We start from the raw sequence: 23,750 nt of genomic DNA, 5'->3' as shown, positions 1-23,750 counted from the left end.
GATTTTGTAATAAATACGAGTTATCTATTTAATAAATATATCTAATTAAGTATTAATGAATCATATAATTTATATCAATAATAATATAGAAATTTGTTCGATTACCATTATGTGTGTTAATATATATATAAATAATATAGGTTCGTGAATCCGAGACCAACCCTATATTTGTTCAATGACGTCATATGTATTTTTACTACAAAATACAGTATGGTGAGTTTCATTTGCTCCCTTTTTAATTGCTTTTGCAATATATATTTTTGGGCTGAGAATACATGCGCTGCTTTTATAAATGTTTTACGAAATAGACACAAATACTTAAAATACATTCTACGTTGAGTTGTACCATGGCATATTTCTTTATACTTGGTAGCTAATATTTACATGAGGAATGTAAACGCGAATCCTGTTGATAGATCTATCGGGCCTGACAACCCCAACCGGGCTGGACGACCAGTTTTCAGCGGTTGCACGGTACTTCGTTTCTGTATACTACACTTGGTACGGTGTAGCGATTATTTAAGAATATGCTGCGATGATTTAAATGTTAAGTATGGTTACCAAGTGCTCAACACTTAGAATGCTTTTCATACACTTGCGAGTGTATTATGTTTATAAATATGAAATCTTGTGGTCTATTAAAAAGATGGAAATGATTGTTTACGATAAACCTATGAACTCACCAACATTTTGGTTGACACTTTAAAGCATGTTTATTCTCAGGTACGAATGAAGTCTTCCGCTGTGCATTTTGCTCATTTTAAAGACATCACATGGAGTCATGCCTGGCATATTTAGGAGTGTACCTCGCAATGGAACCAGATGTTGATGAATTCGTCTAGGTGGATAAGGACGGGTTATTACAACTCGTAACTCCGATTTAGTCACCGTTATTTTTTAAATCGTGTATTTTTTCGAGATCTATCCGTTGGCAAATTGCCGTAGGCGGTTTGTCCCAAAAAATTTTAGAAACGAGGTCTCGAAAGCCTTCAATTCTCCTTTTTTATTAATTTTTGACGCTCTTTTGATTGTTTTGAATTTCTATCATATTATTTCTTTTTGTATGTGTGACTTAGCATGGTACATATTGTTTTAACACCTATTATTTCATTCACAATGAAATTATGTATAACGCATATAATTTTGAATCTAATGTCACTTCATTAAACACGCTTTTTATATCAATAATATGCGCCGCAAAATGGAGTATCATTTGGCGGCGCATAAGCTTTGGTTTCAGATTGTGTTGAAATTCTCAAGATCACCCTAAAACGACCCTAACATCAAGACTCTCGGAAAGTTTATTGCCATTCGAGATCGTCAGGACGCCGAAAAAAGATATTTTTCTCATTATTAATGTTTTTTTGAACGTTTTCAATATATATCGTATTATTAATTTTGTGTATACATGACTTAGCATGGTATATATAGTTTTAAGGCCTATTATTTCACTCACAATTTAATTATGTATAACTCATATAATTTTGAGTTTAATGTCACTTCATTAAACAAGCTTTTTAAATCATTAATATGCGCCGCCAGATGGAGTAACATTTAGCGGTGCATAACCTTTGGTTTTAGATTGTTCTGAAATTCTCAGGATCACCCTAAAACAGCCCAACGAGCAAGACTCTCTGAACGTGCTTGCCATTCGAGGTCGTCTAGATTCCTAGAAAAGACATATTTCCTCGCAAATTCACACCACGCAACAAACACAACGACGGTTCGTGGTGATTGGTGTTTTTTGTCTTTGGCCAAAATGTTAGGTTTATTGCATCTTTTGACTCGTAGCTCCGATTTAGTCACCGTTTTTCTTAAATCGTGTATTTTTTCGAGATCTATCCGTTGGCAAACTGCGGTAGGCGGTTTGTCCCAAAGATTTTTCGAAACGAGGCCTCGAAAACTTTCAATTTTGCCTTTTTTGTTTAATTTAAGACGCTCTATTAATTGTTTTGAATTTTTATCATATTATTTCTTTTTGTATGTGTGACTTAGCATGGTACATATTGTTTTAAAGCCTATTATTTAACTCACAATGTAATTATGTATAACGCATATAATTTTGAATCTAATGTCACTTCATTAAACACGCTTTTTACATCAATAATATGCGCCGCCAAATGGTGCGCAAAACCTTTTGTTTCAGATTGTGTTGAAATTCTCAAGATCACCCTAAAACGACCATAACATCAAGCGTCTAGGAAAGTTTTTTGCCATTCGAGATCGACAGGATGCCGAAAAAGATATTTTTCTCATTATTAATGTTTTTTTGAAAGTTTTCAATATATATATCGTATTATTACTTTTGTTTATACATGATTTAGCATGGTATATATAGTTTTAAGGCCTATTATTTCACTCACAATGTAATTATGAATAACTCATATAATTTTGATTCTAATGTCACTTCATTAAACATGCTTTTTAAATCATTAATATGCGCCGCCAGATAGAGTAACATTTGGCGGTGCATAACCTTTTGGTTTCAGATTGTGCTAAAATTCTAAGGATCACCCTAAAATAGCCCAATGAGCAAGAATCTCTGAACGTGCTTGCCATTCGAGGTCGTCTAGTTTCCAAAAAAGACATCTTTACTCGCAAATTCATACCACGCACCAAACACACCGACGGTTTGTGGTGCTTGGTGTTTTTTGTCTTTGGTCAAAATGTTTGATCAATAGTATCTTTGACTCGTAGCTCCGATTTAGTCACCGTTTTTTTAAATCGAGTATTTTTTCGAGATCTATCCGTTGGCAAATTGCCGTAGGCGGTTTGTCCCAAATATTTTTTGAAACGAGACATCAAGAGCCTTCAGTTTTGCCTTTTTTGTTTAATTTTAGACGCTCTTTTGATTGTTTTGAATTTCTATCATATTATTTCTTTTTGTATGCGTGACTTAGCATGGTACATATTGTTTTAACGCTTATTATTTCACACACAATGTAATTATGTATTACGCATATAATTTTGAATCTAATGTCATTTCATTAAACACGTTTTTTATATCAATTATATGCTCCGCCAAATTGAGTACCATTTGGCGGCGCATAACCTTTCGTTTCAGATTTTGTTAAAATTCTCAAGATCACCCTAAAACGACCCTAACATCAAGACTCTCGGAAAGTTTATTGCCATTCGAGGTCGTCAGGATGCCGAAAAAGACATTTTTCTCTTTATTAATGTTTTTTTGGATGTTTTTAATATATATCGTATTATTACTTTTGTGTAAACATGACTAAACATGGTATATATAGTTTTAAGGCGTATTATTTCACTCACAACGTAATTATGTATAGCTCATATAATTTTGAGTCTAATGTCACTTCATTAAACATGCTTTTTAAATCATTAATATACGCCGCCATATGGAGTAACATTTGGCGGCGCATAACCTTTGGTTTCAGATTGTCCTGTCGGATCACCCTAAAACGGCCCAACGAGCAAGACTCTCTGAACTTGCTTGCCATTTGAGGTCATCTAGATTCCGAAAAAGACATCTTTCCTCGCAAATTCACACCACGCAACAAACACACTGACCGTTCGTGGTGCTAGGTGTTTTTTGTCTTTGGCCAAAATGTTAGATTTATCATATCTTTTGACTCGCAGCTCCGATTTATTCACCATTTTTTTAAATCGTGTATTTTTTTCGAGATCTATCAGTTGGCAACCTGTCGTAGGCGGTTTGTCCCAAAGATTTTACGAAACGAGGCTTCGAAAGCCTTCAATTTTGCCTTTTTTGATTAATTTTAGACGCTTTTTTGATTGTTTTGAATTTCTATCATATTATTTCTTTTTGTATGTGTGACTTAGCATGGTACATATTGTTTTAACACCTATTATTTCACTCACAATGAAATTATTTGTAACGCATATAATTTTGAATCTAATGTCACTTCATTAAACACGCTTTTTATGTCAATAATATGCTCCGCCAAATGGAGTTCCATTTGGCGGCGCATAACCTTTGGTTTCAGATTGTGTTGAAATTCTCAAGAACACCCTAAAACGACCATAACATCAAGACTCTCAGAAAGTTTATTGGCATTCGAGGTCGTCAGGATGATGTAAAAAATATTTTTCTCATTATTAATGTTTTTTTGAACGTTTTCAATATATATCGTATTATTAATTTTGTGTTTACATGACTTAGCATGGTATATATAGTTTTAAGGCCTTTTATTTCACTCACAATGTAATTATGTATAACTTATATAATTTTTAGCCTAATATCACTTCATTTAACATGCTTTTTAAATCATTAATATGCGCCAGATGGAGTAACATTTGGCGGTGCATAACCTTTGGCTTCAGATTGTGCTGAAATTCACAAGATCAACCAAAAACAGCCCAACGAGCAAGACTCTCTGAACATGCTTGCCATTCAAGGTCGTCTAGATTCATAGAAAAGACATCTTTCCTCACAAATTCACATCACGCAACAAACACAACTACGGTTCGTGGTGCTTGGTGTTTTTTTTCTTTGGCCAAAATGTTAGATTTATCGTATCTTTTGACTCGTAGCTCCGATTTAGTCACCGTTTTTCTTAAATCGAGTATTTTTTCGAGATCTATCCGTTGGCAAATTGCCGTAGGCTGTTTGTCCCAAATATTTTTTGAAACGAGACATCGAGAGCCTTCAGTTTTGCCTTTTTTGTTTAATTTTAGACGCTCTTTTGATTGTTTTGAATTTCTATCATATTATTTCTTTTTGTATGCGTGACTTAGCATGGTACATATTGTTTTAACGCCTATTATTTCACTCACAATGTAATTATTTATTACGCATATAATTTTGAATCTAATGTCATTTCATTAAACACGTTTTTTATATCAATTATATGCGCCGCCAAATTGAGTACCATTTGGCAGCGCATAACCTTTGATTTCAGATTTTGTTAAAATTCTCAAGATCACCCTAAAACGACCCTAACATCAAGACTCTCGGAAAGTTTATTGCCATTCGAGGTCGTCAGGATGCCGAAAAAAGAAATTTTTCTCATTATTAATATTTTTTTGAACGTTTTCAATATATATCGTACTATTACTTTTGTGTATACATGACTAAGCATGGTATATATAGTTTTAAGGCCTATTATTTCACTTATAATGTAATTATGTATAACTCATATAATTTTGAGTCTTATGTCACTTCATTAAACATGCTTTTTAAATCATTAATATACGCCGCCAGATGGAGTAACATTTGGCGGCGCATAACCTTTGGTTTTAGATTGTGCTGAAACTCTCAGGATTACCCTAAAACGGCCCAACGAGCAAGACTCTCTGAACGTGATTTCCATTCGAGGTCATCTAGTTTCATAGAAAAGACATCTTTCCTCGCAAATTCACACCACGCAACAAACACACCGATGGTTCGTGGTGCTTGGTGTTTTTTGTCTTTGGCCAAAATGTTAGATTTATCATATATTTTGACTCGTAGCTCTAATTTAGTCACTGTTTTTCTTAAATCATGTATTTTTTCGAGATCTATCCGTTGGCAAACTGCCGTAGGCGGTTTGTCCCAAAGATTTTTCGAAACGAGGCCTCGAAAGCCTTCAATTTGGCATTTTTTTTTGTTTAATTTTAGACGCTCTTTTAATTGTTTTGAATTTCTATCGTATTATTTGTTTTTGTATTCGTGACTTAGCATGGTACATATTGTTTTAACGCCTATTATTTCACTCACAATTTAATTATGTATAACGCATATAATTTGAATCTAATGTCACTTCATTAAACACGCTTTTTATATCAATAATATGTGCCCCAAATGGAGTACCATTTGGCGGCACATAACTTTTGGTTTCAGATTGTGTTGAAATTCTCAAGATCACCCTAAAACTGTAGTGACCCGAACTTTTCCATGTTTATATATATTAAATGAAATTGATATTTATATGATTAAGTGTTTCCAACATGTTAAGAAATCAAACTTGTTAAGACTTGATTAATTGAAATAGGTTTTATATAGACAATTGACCACCCAAGTTGACCGGTGATTCACGAACGTTAAAACTTATAAAAACTATATGATGTCATATATATGGATATATATATATAGTTAACATGGTATTATGATAAGTAAGTATCTCATTAGGTATTTTAATAATGAGTTATATACATAAAATTGAGTTTATTGAATTAAGAAACTCGAAACGATATATATAACGATTATCGTTATAACAACGTCTTAATAATTACATATGAATCATATTAAGATATTGTTACACTATGTTTAATCATGATAAATGATAATTAAACATGTCATTATGTATATTAACAATGAACTACATATGTAAAAACAAGACTACTAACTTAAGGATTTCGAAACGAGACATATATGTAACGATTATCGTTGTAACGATATTTAAATGTATATATATCATATTAAGATATATTAATATATCATAATATCATGATAATGTAATAATTTAGTATTTCATTAGATATAATAAACATTGGGTTAAGAACATTTAACAAGATCGTTAACTTAAAGGTTTCAAATCAACATTTACATGTAGGTTTATCCACAAATCGTTAAATTAAAGGTTTCAAATCATCCAAGGATCCTTTGAAGCTAGATCCATTTATCTCTTTTCCAGTAGGTTTATCCACAAAACTTGAGGTAGTAATGATGTTCATAACATCATTCAATTCATACATATAAAGCTATTTTATTCGAAGGTTTAAACTTGAAATCACTAGAACATAGTTTAGTTAATTCTAAACTTGTTCGCAAACAAAAGTTAATCCTTCTAACTTGACTTTTAAAATCAACTAGACATATTTTCTATTTCTATATTATATGCTAACTTAATGATTTAAAACCTGAAAACACGAAAAATACCGTAAAACTGGATATACGCCGTCGTAGTAACACCGCGGGCTGTTTTGGGTTAGTTAATTAAAAACTATGATAAATTTTGATTTAAAATTTATTCTTCTGGGAAAATGATTTTTCTTATGAACATGAAACTATATCCAAATATCATGGTTAAACTCAAAGTGGAAGTATGTTTTCTAAAATGGTCATCTAGACGTCGTTCTTTCGACTGAAATGACTACCTTTACAAAAATGACTTGTAAATTTATATTTTTGACTAAAAACCTATGCTTTTTCTGTTTAGATTCATAAAATAGAGTTCAATATGAAACCATAGTAATTTGATTCACTCAAAACGGATTTAAAACGAAGAAGTTATGGGTAAAACAAGATTGGATATTTTTTGATTGTTGTAGCTGCGTGAAAATTGGTAACAAATCTATATTAATCATATCCTAGCTAACTTGTATTGTATTATACATGTATTCTAATATATTATATAATCTTGGGATACCATAGACACGTATTCAAATGTTTTGACATATCATATCGACCCATCTATATATATTATTTGGAACAACCATAGACACTCTATATGCAGTAATGTTGGAGTTAGCTATACAGGGTTGAGGTTGATTCCAAAATATATATAGTTTGAGTTGTGATCAATACTGAGATACGTATACACTGGGTCGTGGGTTGATTCAAGATAATATTTATCGATTTATTTCTGTACATCTAACTGTGGACAACTAGTTGTAGGTTACTAACGAGGACAGCTGACTTAATAAACTTAAAACATCAAAATATATTAAAAGTGTTGTAAATATATTTTGAACATACTTTGATATATATGTATATATTGTTATAGGTTCGTGAATCAACCAGTGGCCAAGTCTTACTTCCCGACGAAGTAAAAAATCTGTGAAAGTGAGTTATAGTCCCACTTTTAAAATCTAATATTTTTGGGATGAGAATACATGCAGGTTTTATAAATGATTTACAAAATAGACACAAGTACGTGAAACTACATTCTATGGTTGAATTATTGAAATCGAATATGCCCCTTTTTATTAAGTCTGGTAATCTAAGAATTAGGGAACAGACACCCTAATTGACGCGAATCCTAAAGATAGATCTATTGGGCCTCACAAACACCATCCAAAGTACCGGATGCTTTAGTACTTCGAAATTTATATCATATCCGAAGGGTGTCCCGGAATGATGGGGATATTCTTATATATGCATCTTGTTAATGTCGGTTACCAGGTGTTCACCATATGAATGATTTTTATCTCTATGTATGGGATGTGTATTGAAATATGAAATCTTGTGGTCTATTGTTATGATTTGATATATATAGGTTAAACCTATAACTCACCAACATTTTTGTTGACGTTTAAAGCATGTTTATTCTCAGGTGAATATTAAGAGCTTCCGCTGTTGCATACTAAAATAAGGACAAGATTTGGAGTCCATGTTTGTATGATATTGTGTAAAAACTGCATTCAAGAAACTGATTTCGATGTAACATATTTGTATTGTAAACCATTATGTAATGGTCGTGTGTAAACAGGATATTTTAGATTATCATTATTTGATAATCTACGTAAAGCTTTTTAAACCTTTATTTATGAAATAAAGGTTATGGTTTGTTTTAAAATGAATGCAGTCTTTGAAAAACGTCTCATATAGAGGTCAAAACCTCGCAACGAAATCAATTAATATGGAACGTTTTTAATCAATAAGAACGGGACATTTCAGTTGGTATCAGAGTGTTGGTCTTAGAGAACCAGAAAATTTGCATTAGTGTGTCTTATCGAGTTTGTTAGGATGCATTAGTGAGTCTGGACTTCGACCGTGTTTTCTTTAAAAATGATTGCTTAACATTTTTGTTGGAAACTATATATTTTTAACATATGAATATTATGTGATATATTAATCTCTTAACGTGTTTGACATTATGTGATAGATGTCTACCTCTAGAACAAGTCCCATTGACTCACCTAATAATAATGAAGAGTCAAATGTAAATTGGAATGATTCGTGGACTGATTCACAAGTTCCCGAAGAGGAACCGGAAGAAGAGTCGGAACCGGAAGAAGAATCGGAACCGGGAGAAGAATCGGAACCGGATGAAGAAATAGAACCGGTGGGGGAAATAATAAAACGGTTAAGTAAAAGAAAATCCTCAACCAACCGACCAAGGTTAATTATGGTCAATGGTGTTTCCGCCAAGGAAGCAAAATATTGGGAGGATTACCAATTCTCCGATGAATCGGATTCCGACGAGAATTCCGATGATGTTATAGAAATTACCCCAACTGAATTTAAAAAGGTAAAAGAAAATAATAAGGGAAAGGGCATAAAAATAGAGAAATCTAATTCCAACCCCGATGAACTTTATATGTATCGTCAACCCCCGAAGTCCTTAAGTTGTAACAATGACCCGGGAACCTCTAAACCACCAGGTTTTTCTAAACCAATGTGGACAACGACAGTTAGTATTAGGGGAACATCATATATCCCTAGAAACTTGGCAAAACGAACCAAAACTGAAGAAGAAGAAACGAGCGAGTCAGAATAAGATAGTTGTATTCGTGTGGTGTAATATATGTAATATAGTGTGCTTATGCTTTATGATATATGTAAAAATTGCTTGTATTAATAAGTATTTTTTTTATGAATCTAACTCTTGTCTATTTTACAGTATAAAAACACAAAATGGATAGACAACCCAATATTTTAAGAGACCTACCCGAAGACATGATTGATGAAATCTTGTCTAGAGTCGGTCAGAATTCTTCGGCACAACTATTTAAGGCGAGATCAGTTTGTAAGACATTCGAAGAACGTTCCAAGAATGTCTTGGTTTATAAGAGACTTTCATTTGAAAGATGGGGGATATCACATTGGGAAACCAATAAGTTACGATGTGTTTACTTTGACGCATATATTGCGGGGAACCCAAATGCTATTTTACGCAATGGGTTAAGAAATTATTTTAACTCAATATATCCGAATATTGGACTTCGTGATTTAGAAAAAGCGGCTAACATGCAACATAAAGAAGCATGTTATGCTTACGGATTAGTAATGTTCGCTTCTCACCAAAGTGAGAACAAGAACATCAGACTACAACTATTAAACAAAACGTTCCCACAAGTGACGGAGTCTGTAATTGGGGTAAGAAATGAGGTTTTTAGATTGTTATGGGACTGTTGGACATTACGTAACCCTCGTCCTTTTGACGACGTTACAACACGCTGTCTTATCAACGGCCATAACGGTTATGTTCCACAAGACCAAGGATGGGAAGTAATCCTAGTAAAACCAGAATGCATGACTTGTTTCTGGACGTATGAATTACGTGTCTTTATTGCCTTTGCTGAACGACTTGTGTACTAGCTAGAATTATCTTCACAACCATCTTGTATCAAATTTATTGTGTGCTATATTTCATGCTATATGTAAAATAAGCGGTATTATAAGTTTGTAAAATATTGTGTAAAAGTTTGAACGCGTAATATTATTATAATCAGTTTTTCATATAGAATTGTAGTAGTTGAATTGTATATTAGCTAATAAGTATGAACTTAACGGGTAGGTACTACCCGAATTTAAACTTATAAAACGCTAATATGAAGAAAAAGCTTTTATAAACGAGTTCATATTATGCTACGAAATACTATTAACTACTCTTAATATTCTGTATGATTAACTTGTTCCATTTGAATATTTTGAAGGAAATGGCACCGACTACTCGACACACCGTGAATATGAATGAAGAGGAATTCCGTACTTTTCTAGCTTCAAACATAGCCGCAGTACAGGCTGCGCTACATACCAACAATAACCTTGGATCTAGCAGTACAGGAAATCGTGTAGGATGCACCTACAAAGAATTCACTGCCTGCAAACCTTTGGAATTTGATGGAACCGAAGGACCGATCGGATTGAAACGGTGGACCGAGAAGGTCGAATCGGTGTTTGCCATAAGTAAGTGTACTGAAGAGGACAAAGTGAAGTACGCTACGCATACCTTCACAGGTTCTGCGTTAACATGGTGGAATACCTATCTAGAGCAAGTGGGACAAGACGATGCGTACGCACTACCGTGGTCAGCATTCAAGCACTTGATGAACGAGAAGTACCGTCCCAGAACCGAGGTCAATAAGCTCAAGACAGAACTTAGAGGGTTACGAACCCAAGGATTTGATATTACCACGTACGAAAGACGATTCACAGAATTGTACCTATTGTGTCCGGGAGCATTCGAAGATGAGGAAGAGAAGATCGACGCGTTTGTCAAAGGATTACCGGAAAGAATCCAAGAAGATATAAGTTCACACGAGCCCGCCTCTATACAACAGGCATGTAGAATGGCTCACAAACTAGTGAACCAGATTGAAGAAAGAATTAAAGAACAGACTGCTGAAGAGGCCAATGTGAAGCAAGTCAAAAGAAAGTGGGAGGAAAACGGTGATAAGAATCACCAATACAACAACAACAGCAATTACAACAATAATCGCAACAATTATCCTAACAATCGCAACATCAATCGCAACTACAACAAACGGCCCAACAACAACAACAACAACAACAGCAACAACAACAGCAATTACAACAATCATCCCAACAACAATAATAACCGCAACAACAACAACAGTCAGAAGCAGTTATGCCAAAGGTGTGAAAAGTATCACTCGGGGTTCTGCACCAGATTTTGCAACAAGTGTAAAAGAAATGGTCATAGCGCGGCGAAGTGTGAGGTCTACGGACCAGGGGTTAATAGAACGAAAGGAACAAATGGTGTCAGAACGAGTAATGGCAGAGCAAGTAGTGTCGGAGCAAGTTATGCCAATGTAGTTTGTTATAAATGTGGAAAACCGGGCCACATTATTAGAAATTGCCCGAACCAGGAGAACACGAATGGACAAGGCCGCGGAAGAGTTTTCAATATTAATGCGGCAGAGGCACAGGAAGACCCGGAGCTTGTTACGGGTACGTTTCTTATTGACAATAAATCTGCTTACGTTTTATTTGATTCGGGTGCGAATAGAAGCTATATGAGTAGAGATTTTTGTGCTAAATTAAGTTGTCCATTGACGCCTTTGGATAGTAAATTTTTACTCGAATTAGCAAATGGTAAATTAATTTCAGCAGATAATATATGTCGGAATCGAGAAATTAAACTGGTTAGCGAAACATTTAAGATTGATTTGATACCAGTAGAGTTAGGGAGTTTTGATGTGATAATCGGTATGGACTGGTTGAAAGAAGTGAAAGCAGAGATCGTTTGTTACAAAAATGCAATTCGCATTATACGAGAAAAAGGAAAACCCTTAATGGTGTACGGAGAAAAGGGCAACACGAAGCTACATCTTATTAGTAATTTGAAGGCACAAAAACTAATAAGAAAAGGTTGCTATGCTGTTCTAGCACACGTCGAGAAAGTACAAACTGAAGAAAAGAGCATCAATGATGTTCCCATTGCAAAAGAATTTCCCGATGTATTTCCGAAAGAATTACCGGGATTACCCCCACATCGATCCGTTGAATTTCAAATAGATCTTGTACCAGGAGCTGCACCAATAGCTCGTGCTCCTTACAGACTCGCACCCAGCGAGATGAAAGAACTGCAAAGCCAATTACAAGAACTTTTAGAGCGTGGTTTCATTCGACCAAGCACATCACCGTGGGGAGCTCCTGTTTTGTTTGTCAAGAAGAAAGATGGTACATTCAGGTTGTGTATCGACTACCGAGAGTTGAACAAACTTACCATCAAGAACCGCTACCCACTACCGAGAATCGACGACTTATTTGATCAACTACAAGGCTCGTCTGTTTATTCAAAGATTGACTTACGTTCCGGGTATCATCAAATGCGGGTGAAAGAAGATGATATTCCAAAGACTGCTTTCAGAACACGTTACGGTCATTACGAGTTTATGGTCATGCCGTTTGGTTTAACTAATGCACCAGCTGTGTTCATGGACCTTATGAACCGAGTGTGTGGACCATACCTTGACAAGTTTGTCATTGTTTTCATTGATGACATACTTATTTACTCAAAGAATGACCAAGAACACGGTGAACATTTGAGAAAGGTGTTAGAAGTATTGAGGAAGGAAGGATTGTACGCTAAGTTTTCAAAGTGTGCATTTTGGTTGGAAGAAGTTCAATTCCTCGGTCACATAGTGAACAAAGAAGGTATTAAGGTGGATCCGGCAAAGATAGAAACTGTTGAAAAGTGGGAAACCCCGAAAACTCCGAAACACATACGCCAGTTTTTAGGACTAGCTGGTTACTACAGAAGGTTCATCCAAGACTTTTCCAGAATAGCAAAACCCTTGACTGCATTAACGCATAAAGGGAAGAAATTTGAATGGAATGATGAACAAGAGAAAGCGTTTCAGTTATTGAAGAAAAAGCTAACTAAGGCACCTATATTGTCATTGCCTGAAGGGAATGATGATTTTGTGATTTATTGTGACGCATCAAATCAAGGTCTCGGTTGTGTATTAATGCAACGAACGAAGGTGATTGCTTATGCGTCTAGACAATTGAAGATTCATGAACAAAATTATACGACGCATGATTTGGAATTAGGCACGGTTGTTTTTGCATTAAAGACTTGGAGGCACTACTTATATGGGGTCAAAAGTATTATATATACCGACCACAAAAGTCTTCAACACATATTTAATCAGAAACAACTGAATATGAGGCAGCGTAGGTGGATTGAATTATTGAATGATTACGACTTTGAGATTCGTTACCACCCGGGGAAGGCAAATGTGGTAGCCGATGCCTTGAGCAGGAAGGACAGAGAACCCATTCGAGTAAAATCTATGAATATAATGATTCATAATAACCTTACTACTCAAATAAAGGAGGCGCAACAAGGAGTTTTAAAAGAGGGAAATTTAAAGGATGAAATACCCAAAGGATCGGAGAAGCATCTTAATATTCGAGAAGACGGAACCCGGTATAGGGCTGAAAGGATTTGGGTACCAAAATTTGAAGATATGAGAGAAATGGTACTTAGAGAAGCTCATAAAACCAGATACTCAATACATCCTGGAACGGGGAAGATGTACAAGGATCTCAAGAAACATTTTTGGTGGCCGGGTATGAAAGCCGATGTTGCTAAATACGTAGGAGAATGTTTGACGTGTTCTAAGGTCAAAGCTGAGCATCAGAAACCATCAGGTCTACTTCAACAACCCGAAATCCCAGAATGGAAATGGGAAAACATTACCATGGATTTCATCACTAAATTGCCAAGGACTGCAAGTGGTTTTGATACTATTTGGGTAATAGTTGATCGTCTCACCAAATCAGCACACTTCCTGCCAATAAGAGAAGATGACAAGATGGAGAAGTTAGCACGACTGTATTTGAAGGAAGTCATCTCCAGACATGGAATACCAATCTCTATTATCTCGGATAGGGATGGCAGATTTATTTCAAGATTCTGGCAGACATTACAGCAAGCATTAGGAACTCGTCTAGACATGAGTACTGCCTATCATCCACAAACTGATGGGCAGAGTGAAAGGACGATACAAACGCTTGAAGACATGCTACGAGCATGTGTTATTGATTTCGGAAATAGTTGGGATCGACATCTACCGTTAGCAGAATTTTCCTACAACAACAGCTACCATTCAAGCATTGAGATGGCGCCGTTTGAAGCAATTTATGGTAGAAAGTGCAGGTCTCCGATTTGTTGGAGTGAAGTGGGGGATAGACAGATTACGGGTCCGGAGATTATACAAGAAACTACCGAGAAGATCATCCAAATTCAACAACGATTGAAAACCGCCCAAAGTCGACAAAAGAGCTACGCTGACATTAAAAGAAAAGATATAGAATTTGAAATTGGAGAGATGGTCATGCTTAAAGTTGCACCTTGGAAAGGCGTTGTTCGATTTGGTAAACGAGGGAAATTAAATCCAAGGTATATTGGACCATTCAAGATTATTGATCGTGTCGGACCAGTAGCTTACCGACTTGAGTTACCTCAACAACTCGCGGCTGTACATAACACTTTCCAAGTCTCGAATTTGAAGAAATTTTTTGCTAAAGAAGATCTCACTATTCCGCTAGATGAAATCCAACTCAACGAAAAACTCCAATTCATCGAAGAACCCGTCGAAATAATGGATCGTGAGGTTAAAAGACTTAAGCAAAACAAGATACCAATTGTTAAGGTTCGATGGAATGCTCGTAGAGGACCCGAGTTCACCTGGGAGCGTGAAGATCAGATGAAGAAGAAATACCCGCATCTATTTCCAGAAGATTCGTCAACACCTTCAACAGCTTAAAATTTCGGGACGAAATTTATTTAACGGGTAGGTACTGTAGTGACCCGAACTTTTCCATGTTTATATATATTATTTGAGATTGATATTTACATGATTAAATGTTTCCAACATGTTAAGCAATCAAACTTGTTAAGACTTGATTAATTGAAATATGTTTCATATAGACAATTGACCACCCAAGTTGACCGGTGATTCACGAACGTTAAAACTTGTAAAAACTATATGATGACATATATATGGTTATATATATAGTTAACATGATATTATGATAAGTAAACATATCATTAAGTATATTAACAATGAACTACATATGTAAAAACAAGACTACTAACTTAATGATTTTGAAACGAGACATATATGTAACGATTATCGTTGTAACGACATTTAATGTATATATATCATATTAAGAGATATTAGTACATCATAATATCATGATAATATAATAATTTAAAATCTCTTTTGATATTATAAACATTGGGTTAACAACATTTAACAAGATCGTTAACCTAAAGGTTTCAAAACAACATTTACATGTAACGACTAACGATGACTTAACGACTCAGTTAAAATGTATATACATGTAATTTTTTAATATGTATTCATACACTTTTGAAAGACTTCAAGACACTTATCAAAATACTTCTACTTAACAAAAATGCTTACAATTACATCCTCGTTCAGTTTCATCAACAATTCTACTCGTATGCACCCGTATTCGTACTCGTACAATACACAGCTTTTAGATGTATGTACTATTGGTATATACACTCCAATGATCAGCTCTTAGCAGCCCATGTGAGTCACCTAACACATGTGGGAACCATCATTTGGCAACTAGCATGAAATATCTCATAAAATTACAAAAATATGAGTAATCATTCATGACTTATTTACATGAAAACAAAATTACATATCCTTTATATCTAATCCATACACCAACGACCAAAAACACCTACAAACACTTTCATTCTTCAATTTTATTCATCTAATTGATCTCTCTCAAGTTCTATCTTCAAGTTCTAAGTGTTCTTCATAAATTCCAAAAGTTCTAGTTTCATAAAATCAAGAATACTTTCAAGTTTGCTAGCTCACTTCCAATCTTGTAAGGTGATCATCCAACCTCAAGAAATCTTTGTTTCTTACAGTAGGTTATCATTCTAATACAAGGTAATAATCATATTCAAACTTTGGTTCAATTTCTATAACTATAACAATCTTATTTCAAGTGATGATCTTACTTGAACTTGTTTTCGTGTCATGATTCTGCTTCAAGAACTTCGAGCCATCCAAGGATCCATTGAAGCTAGATCCATTTTTCTCTTTTCCAGTAGGTTTATCCAAGGAACTTAAGGTAATAATGATATTCATAACATCATTCGATTCATACATATAAAGCTATCTTATTCGAAGGTTTAAACTTGTAATCACTAGAACATAGTTTAGTTAATTCTAAACTTGTTCGCAAACAAAAGTTAATCCTTCTAACTTGACTTTTAAAATCAACTAAACACATGTTCTATATCTATATGATATGCTAACTTAATGATTTAAAACCTGGAAAAACGAAAAAAACCGTAAAACCGGATTTACGCCGTCGTAGTAACACCGCGGGCTGTTTTGGGTTAGTTAATTAAAAACTATGATAAACTTTGATTTAAAAGTTGTTATTCTGAGAAAATGATTTTTATTATGAACATGAAACTATATCCAAAAATTATGGTTAAACTCAAAGTGGAAGCATGTTTTCTAAAATGGTCATCGAGACGTCGTTCTTTCGACTGAAATGACTACCTTTACAAAAATGACTTGTAACTTATTTTTCCGACTATAAACCTATACTTTTTCTGTTTAGATTCATAAAATATAGTTCTATATGAAACCATAGCAATTTGATTCACTCAAAACGGATTTAAAATGAAGAAGTTATGGGTAAAACAAGATTGGATAATTTTTCTCATTTTAGCTACGTGAAAATTGGTAACAAATCTATTCCAACCATAACTTAATCAACTTGTATTGTATATTATGTAATCTTGAGATACCATAATGTTTCGACCTATCATGTCGACACATCTATATATATTTCGGAACAACCATAGACACTCTATATGTGAATGTTGGAGTTAGCTATACAGGGTTGAGGTTGATTCCAAAATATATATAGTTTGAGTTGTGATCAATACTGAGATACGTATACACTGGGTCGTGGGTTGATTCAAGATAATATTTATCGATTTATTTCTGTACATCTAACTGTGGGCAACTAGTTGTAGGTTACTAACGAGGACAGCTCACTTAATAAACTTAAAACATCAAAATATATTAAAAGTGTTGTAAATATATTTTGAATATACTTTGATATATATGTATATATTGTTATAGGTTCGTGAATCAACCAGTGGCCAAGTCTTACTTCCCGACGAAGTAAAAAATCTGTGAAAGTGAGTTATAGTCCCACTTTTAAAATCTAATATTTTTGGGATGAGAATACATGCAGGTTTTATAAATGATTTACAAAATAGACACAAGTACGTGAAACTACATTCTATGGTTGAATTATTGAAATCGAATATACCCCTTTTTATTGTAGTGACCCGAACTTTTCCATGTTTATATAAATTAATTAAGATTGATATTTACATGATTAAATGTTTCCAACATGTTAAGCAATCAAACTTGTTAAGACTTGATTAATTGAAATATGTTTCATATAGACAATTGACCACCCAAGTTGACCGGTGATTCACGAACGTTAAAACTTATAAAAACTATACGATGACATATATATGGTTATATATATAGTTAACATGTTTTTATTATAAGTATGTATCTCATTAGGTATTTTAACAATGAGTTATATACATAAAAATGAGACTATTAATTTAAGAAACTCGAAAACGATATATATAACGATTATCGTTATAACAACGTCTTACTAGGTACATATGAATCATATTAAGATATTGATACACTTGGTTAATTATGTTAAATGATAAGTAAATATATTATTAAGTGTATTAACAATGAAATACATATGTAAAAATAAGACTACTAACTTAATGATTTCGAAACGAGACATATATGTAACGATTATCGTTGTAACGACATTTAACTGTATATACATCATACTAAGATATATTATATATCATAATATCATGATAATATAAAAATTTAACATCTCATTTGTTATAATAAACAATGGGTTAACAACATTCAACAAGATCGTTTATCTAAAGGTTTCAAAACAACATTTACATGTAACGACTAACGATGACTTAACGACTCAGTTAAAATGTATATACATGTAGTGTTTTAATATGTATTCATACACTTTTGAAAGACTTCAAGACACTTATCAAAATACTTCTACTTAACAAAAATGCTTACAATTACATCCTCGTTCAGTTTCATCAACAATTCTACTCGTATGCACCCGTATTCGTACTCGTACAATACACAGCTTTTAGATGTATGTACTATTGGTATATACACTACAATTATCAGCTCTTAGCAGCCCATGTGAGTCACCTAACACATGTGGGAACCATCATTTGGCAACTAGCATGAAATATCTCATAAAATTACAAAAATATGAGTAATCATTCATGACTTATTTACATGAAAACAAAATTACATATCCTTTATATCTAATCCATACACCAACGACCAAAAACACCTACAAACACTTTCATTCTTCAATTTTATTCATCTAATTGATCTCTCTCAAGTTCTATCTTCAAGTTCTAAGTGTTCTTCATAAATTCCAAAAGTTCTAGTTTCATAAAATCAAGAATACTTTCAAGTTTGCTAGCTCACTTCCAATCTTGTAAGGTGATCATCCAACCTCAAGAAATCTTTGTTTCTTACAGTAAGTTATCATTCTAATACAAGGTAATAATCATATTCAAACTTTGGTTCAATTTCTATAACTATAACAATCTTATTTCAAGTGATGATCTTACTTGAACTTGTTTTCGTGTCATGATTCTGCTTCAAGAACTTCGAGCCATCCAAGGATCCGTTGAAGCTAGATCCATTTTTCTATTTGCCAGTAGGTTTATCCAAGGAACTTAAGGTAGTAATGATGTTCATAACATCATTCGATTCATACATATAAAGCTATCTTATTCGAAGGTTTAAACTTGTAATCACTAGAACATAGTTTAGTTAATTCTAAACTTGTTCGCAAAAAAAAGTTAATCCTTCTAACTTGACTTTTAAAATCAACTAAACACATGTTCTATATCTATATGATATGCTAACTTAATGATTTAAAACCTGGAAACACGAAAAACACCGTAAAACCGGATTTACGCCGTCGTAGTAACACCGCGGGCTGTTTTGGGTTAGTTAATTAAAAACTATGATAAACTTTGATTTAAAAGTTGCTATTCTGAGAAAATTATTTTTATTATGAACATGAAACTATATCCAAAAATTATGGTTAAACTCAAAGTGGAAGTATGTTTTCTAAAATGGTCATCTAGACGTCGTTCTTTCGACTGAAATGACTACCTTTACAAAAACGACTTGTAACTTATTTTTCCGACTATAAACCTATACTTTTTCTGTTTAGATTCATAAAATAGAGTTCAATATGAAACCATAGCAATTTGATTCACTCAAAACGGATTTAAAATGAAGGAGTTATGGGTAAAACAAGATTGGATAATTTTTCTCATTTTAGCTACGTGAAAATTGGTAACAAATCTATTCCAACCAAAACTTAATCAACTTGTATTGTATATTATGTAATCTTGAGATACCATAGACACGTATACAATGTTTCGACCTATCATGTCGACACATCTATATATATTTCGGAACAACCATAGACACTCTATATGTGAATGTTGGAGTTAGCTATACAGGGTTGAGGTTGATTCCAAAATATATATAGTTTGAGTTGTGATCAATACTGAGATACGTATACACTGGGTCGTGGATTGATTCAAGATAATATTTATCGATTTATTTCTGTACATCTAACTGTGGACAACTAGTTGTAGGTTACTAACGAGGACAGCTGACTTAATAAACTTAAAACATCAAAATATATTAAAAGTGTTGTAAATATATTTTGAACATACTTTGATATATATGTATATATTGTTATAGGTTCGTGAATCAACCAGTGGCCAAGTCTTACTTCCCGACGAAGTAAAAATCTGTGAAAGTGAGTTATAGTCCCACTTTTAAAATCTAATATTTTTGGGATGAGAATACATGCAGGTTTTATAAATGATTTACAAAATAGACACAAGTACGTGAAACTACATTCTTTGGTTGAATTATCGAAATCGAATATGCCCCTTTTTATTAAGTCTGGTAATCTAAGAATTAGGGAACAGACACCCTAATTGACGCGAATCCTAAAGATAGATCTATTGGGCCTAACAAACCCCATCCAAAGTACCGGATGCTTTAGTACTTCGAAATTTATATCATATCCGAAGGGTGTCCCGGAATGATGGGGATATTCTTATATATGCATCTTGTTAATGTCGGTTACCAGGTGTTCACCATATGAATGATTTTTATCTCTATGTATGGGATGTGTATTGAAATATGAAATCTTGTGGTCTATTATTATGATTTGATATATATAGGTTAAACCTATAACTCACCAACATTTTTGTTGACGTTTTAAGCATGTTTATTCTCAGGTGATTATTAAGAGCTTCCGCTGTCGCATACTTAAATAAGGACGAGATTTGGAGTCCATGCTTGTATGATATTGTGTAAAAACTGCATTCAAGAAACTTATTTTTGTTGTAACATATTTGTATTGTAAACCATTATGTAATGGTCGTGTGTAAACAGGATATTTTAGATTATCATTATTTGATAATCTACGTAAAGCTTTTTAAAACCTTTATCTATGAAATAAAGGTTATGGTTTGTTTTAAAAATGAATGCAGTCTTTGAAAAATGTCTCATATAGAGGTCAAAACCTCGCAACGAAATCAATTAATATGGAACGTTTTTAATCAATAAGAACGGGACATTTCAGTTGGTATCAGAGCGTTGGTCTTAGAGAACCAGAATTTTGCATTAGTGTGTCTTATCGAGTTTGTTAGGATGCATTAGTAAGTCTGGACTTCGACCATGTTTAATTGAAAAATGATTGCTTAACAAATTTTGTTGGAAACTATATATTTTTAACATGTGAATATTATGTGATATATTAATCTCTTAACGCGTTTGATATTATGTGATAGATGTCTACCTCTAGAACAAGTCCCATTGACTCACCTAATAATAATGAAGAGTCAAATGTAAATTGGAATGATTCGTGGACTGATTCACAAGTTCCCGAAGAGGAACCGGAAGAAGAGTCGGAACCGGAAGAAGAATCGGAACCGGAAGAAGAATCGGAACCGGATGAAGAAGTAGAACCGGTGGGGGAAATAATAAAACGGTTAAGTAAAAGAAAATACTCAACCAACCGACCAAGGTTAATTATGGTCAATGGTGTTTCCGCCAAGGAAGCAAAATATTGGGAGGATTACCAATTCTCCGATGAATCGGATTCTGACGAGAATTCCGATGATGTTATAGAAATTACCCCAACTGAATTTAAAAAGGCAAAAGAAAATAATAAGGGAAAGGCATAAAAATAGAGAAATCTAATTCCAACCCCGATGAACTTTATATGTATCGTCAACCCCCGAAGTCCTTAAGTTGTAACAATGACCCGGGAACCTCTAAACCACCAGGTTTTTCTAAACCAATGTGGATAACGACGGCTCGTATTAGGGGAACATCATATATCCCTAGAAACTTGGCAAAACGAACCAAAACCGAAGAAGAAGAAACAAGCAAGTCGGAATAAGATAGTTGTATTCGTGTGGTGTAATATATGTAATATAGTGTGCTTATGCTTTATGATATATGTAAAAATTGCTTGTATTAATAAGTATTTTTTTTTATGAATCTAACTCTTGTCTATTTTACAGTATAAAAACACAAAATGGATAGACAACCCAATATTTTAAGAGACCTACCCGGAGACATGATTGATGAAATCTTGTCTAAAGTCGGTCAGAATTCTTCGGCACAACTATTTAAGGCGAGATCAGTTTGTAAGACATTCGAAGAACGTTCCAAGAATGTCTTGGTTTATAAGAGACTTTCATTTGAAAGATGGGGGATATCACATTGGGAAACCCATAAGTTACGATGTGTTTACTTTGACGCATATATTGCGGGGAACCCAAATGCTATTTTACGCAACGGGTTAAGAAATTATTTTGACTCAATATATCCGAATATTGGACTTCGTGATTTAGAAAAAGCGGCTAACATGCAACATAAAGAAGCATGTTATGCTTATGGATTAGTAATGTTCGCTTCTCACCAAAGTGAGAACAAGAACATCGGGCTACAACTATTAAACAAAACGTTTCTACAAGTGACGGAGTCGGTAATTGGGGTAAGAAATGAGGTTTTTAGATTGTTACGGGACTGTTGGACATTACGTAACCCTCGTCCCTTTGACGACGTTACAACACGCTGTCTTATCAACGGCCATAACGGTTATGTTCCACAAGACTAAGGATGGGAAGTAGTCCTAGTAAAACCAGAATGCATGACTTGTTTCTGGACGTATGAATTACGTGTCTTTATTGCCTTTGCTGAACGACTTGTGTACTAGCTAGAATTATCTTCACAACTATCTTGTATCAAAGTTATTGTGTGCTATATTTCATGCTTTATGTAAAATAAGCGGTATTGTAAGTTTGTAAAATATTGTATAAAAGTTTGAACGCGAAATATTATTATAATCAGTTTTTCATATAGAATTGTAGTAGTTGAATTGTATATTAGCTACTAAGTATGAACTTAACGGGTAGGTACTACCCGAATTTAAACTTATAAAACGCTAATATGAAGAAAAAGCTTTTATAAATGAGTTCATATTATGCTACGAAATACTATTAACTACTCTTGATATTCTGTATGATTAACTTGTTCCATTTAACTATTTTGAAGGAAATGGCACCGTGAATATGAATGAAGAGGAATTCCGTACTTTTCTAGCTTCAAACATAGCCGCAGTACAGGCTGCGCTACATACCAACAATAACCTTGGATCTAGCAGTACAGGAAATCGTGTAGGATGCACCTACAAAGAATTCACTGCCTGCAAACCTTTAGAATTTGATGGAACCGAAGGACTGATCGGATTGAAACGGTGGACCGAGAAGGTTGAATCGGTGTTTGCCATAAGTAAGTGTACTGAAGAGGACAAAGTGAAGTACGCTACGCATACCTTCACAGGTTCTGCGTTAACATGGTGGAATACCTATCTAGAGCAAGTGGGACAAGACGATGCGTACGCACTACCGTGGTCAGCATTCAAGCACTTGATGAACGAGAAGTACCGTCCCAGAACCGAGGTCAATAAGCTCAAGACAGAACTTAGAGGGTTACGAACCCAAGGATTTGATATTACCACGTACGAAAGACGATTCACAGAATTGTGCCTATTGTGTCCGGGAGCATTCGAAGATGAGGAAGAGAAGATCGACGCATTTGTGAAAGGATTACCGGAAAGAATCCAAGAAGATATAAGTTCACACGAGCCCGCC

The sequence above is a fragment of the Rutidosis leptorrhynchoides genome, chromosome 4 (genome assembly GCF_046630445.1).
Source record: "Rutidosis leptorrhynchoides isolate AG116_Rl617_1_P2 chromosome 4, CSIRO_AGI_Rlap_v1, whole genome shotgun sequence".
NCBI lineage: Eukaryota > Viridiplantae > Streptophyta > Magnoliopsida > Asterales > Asteraceae > Rutidosis > Rutidosis leptorrhynchoides.
This window is presented reverse-complemented; position numbering follows the sequence as displayed.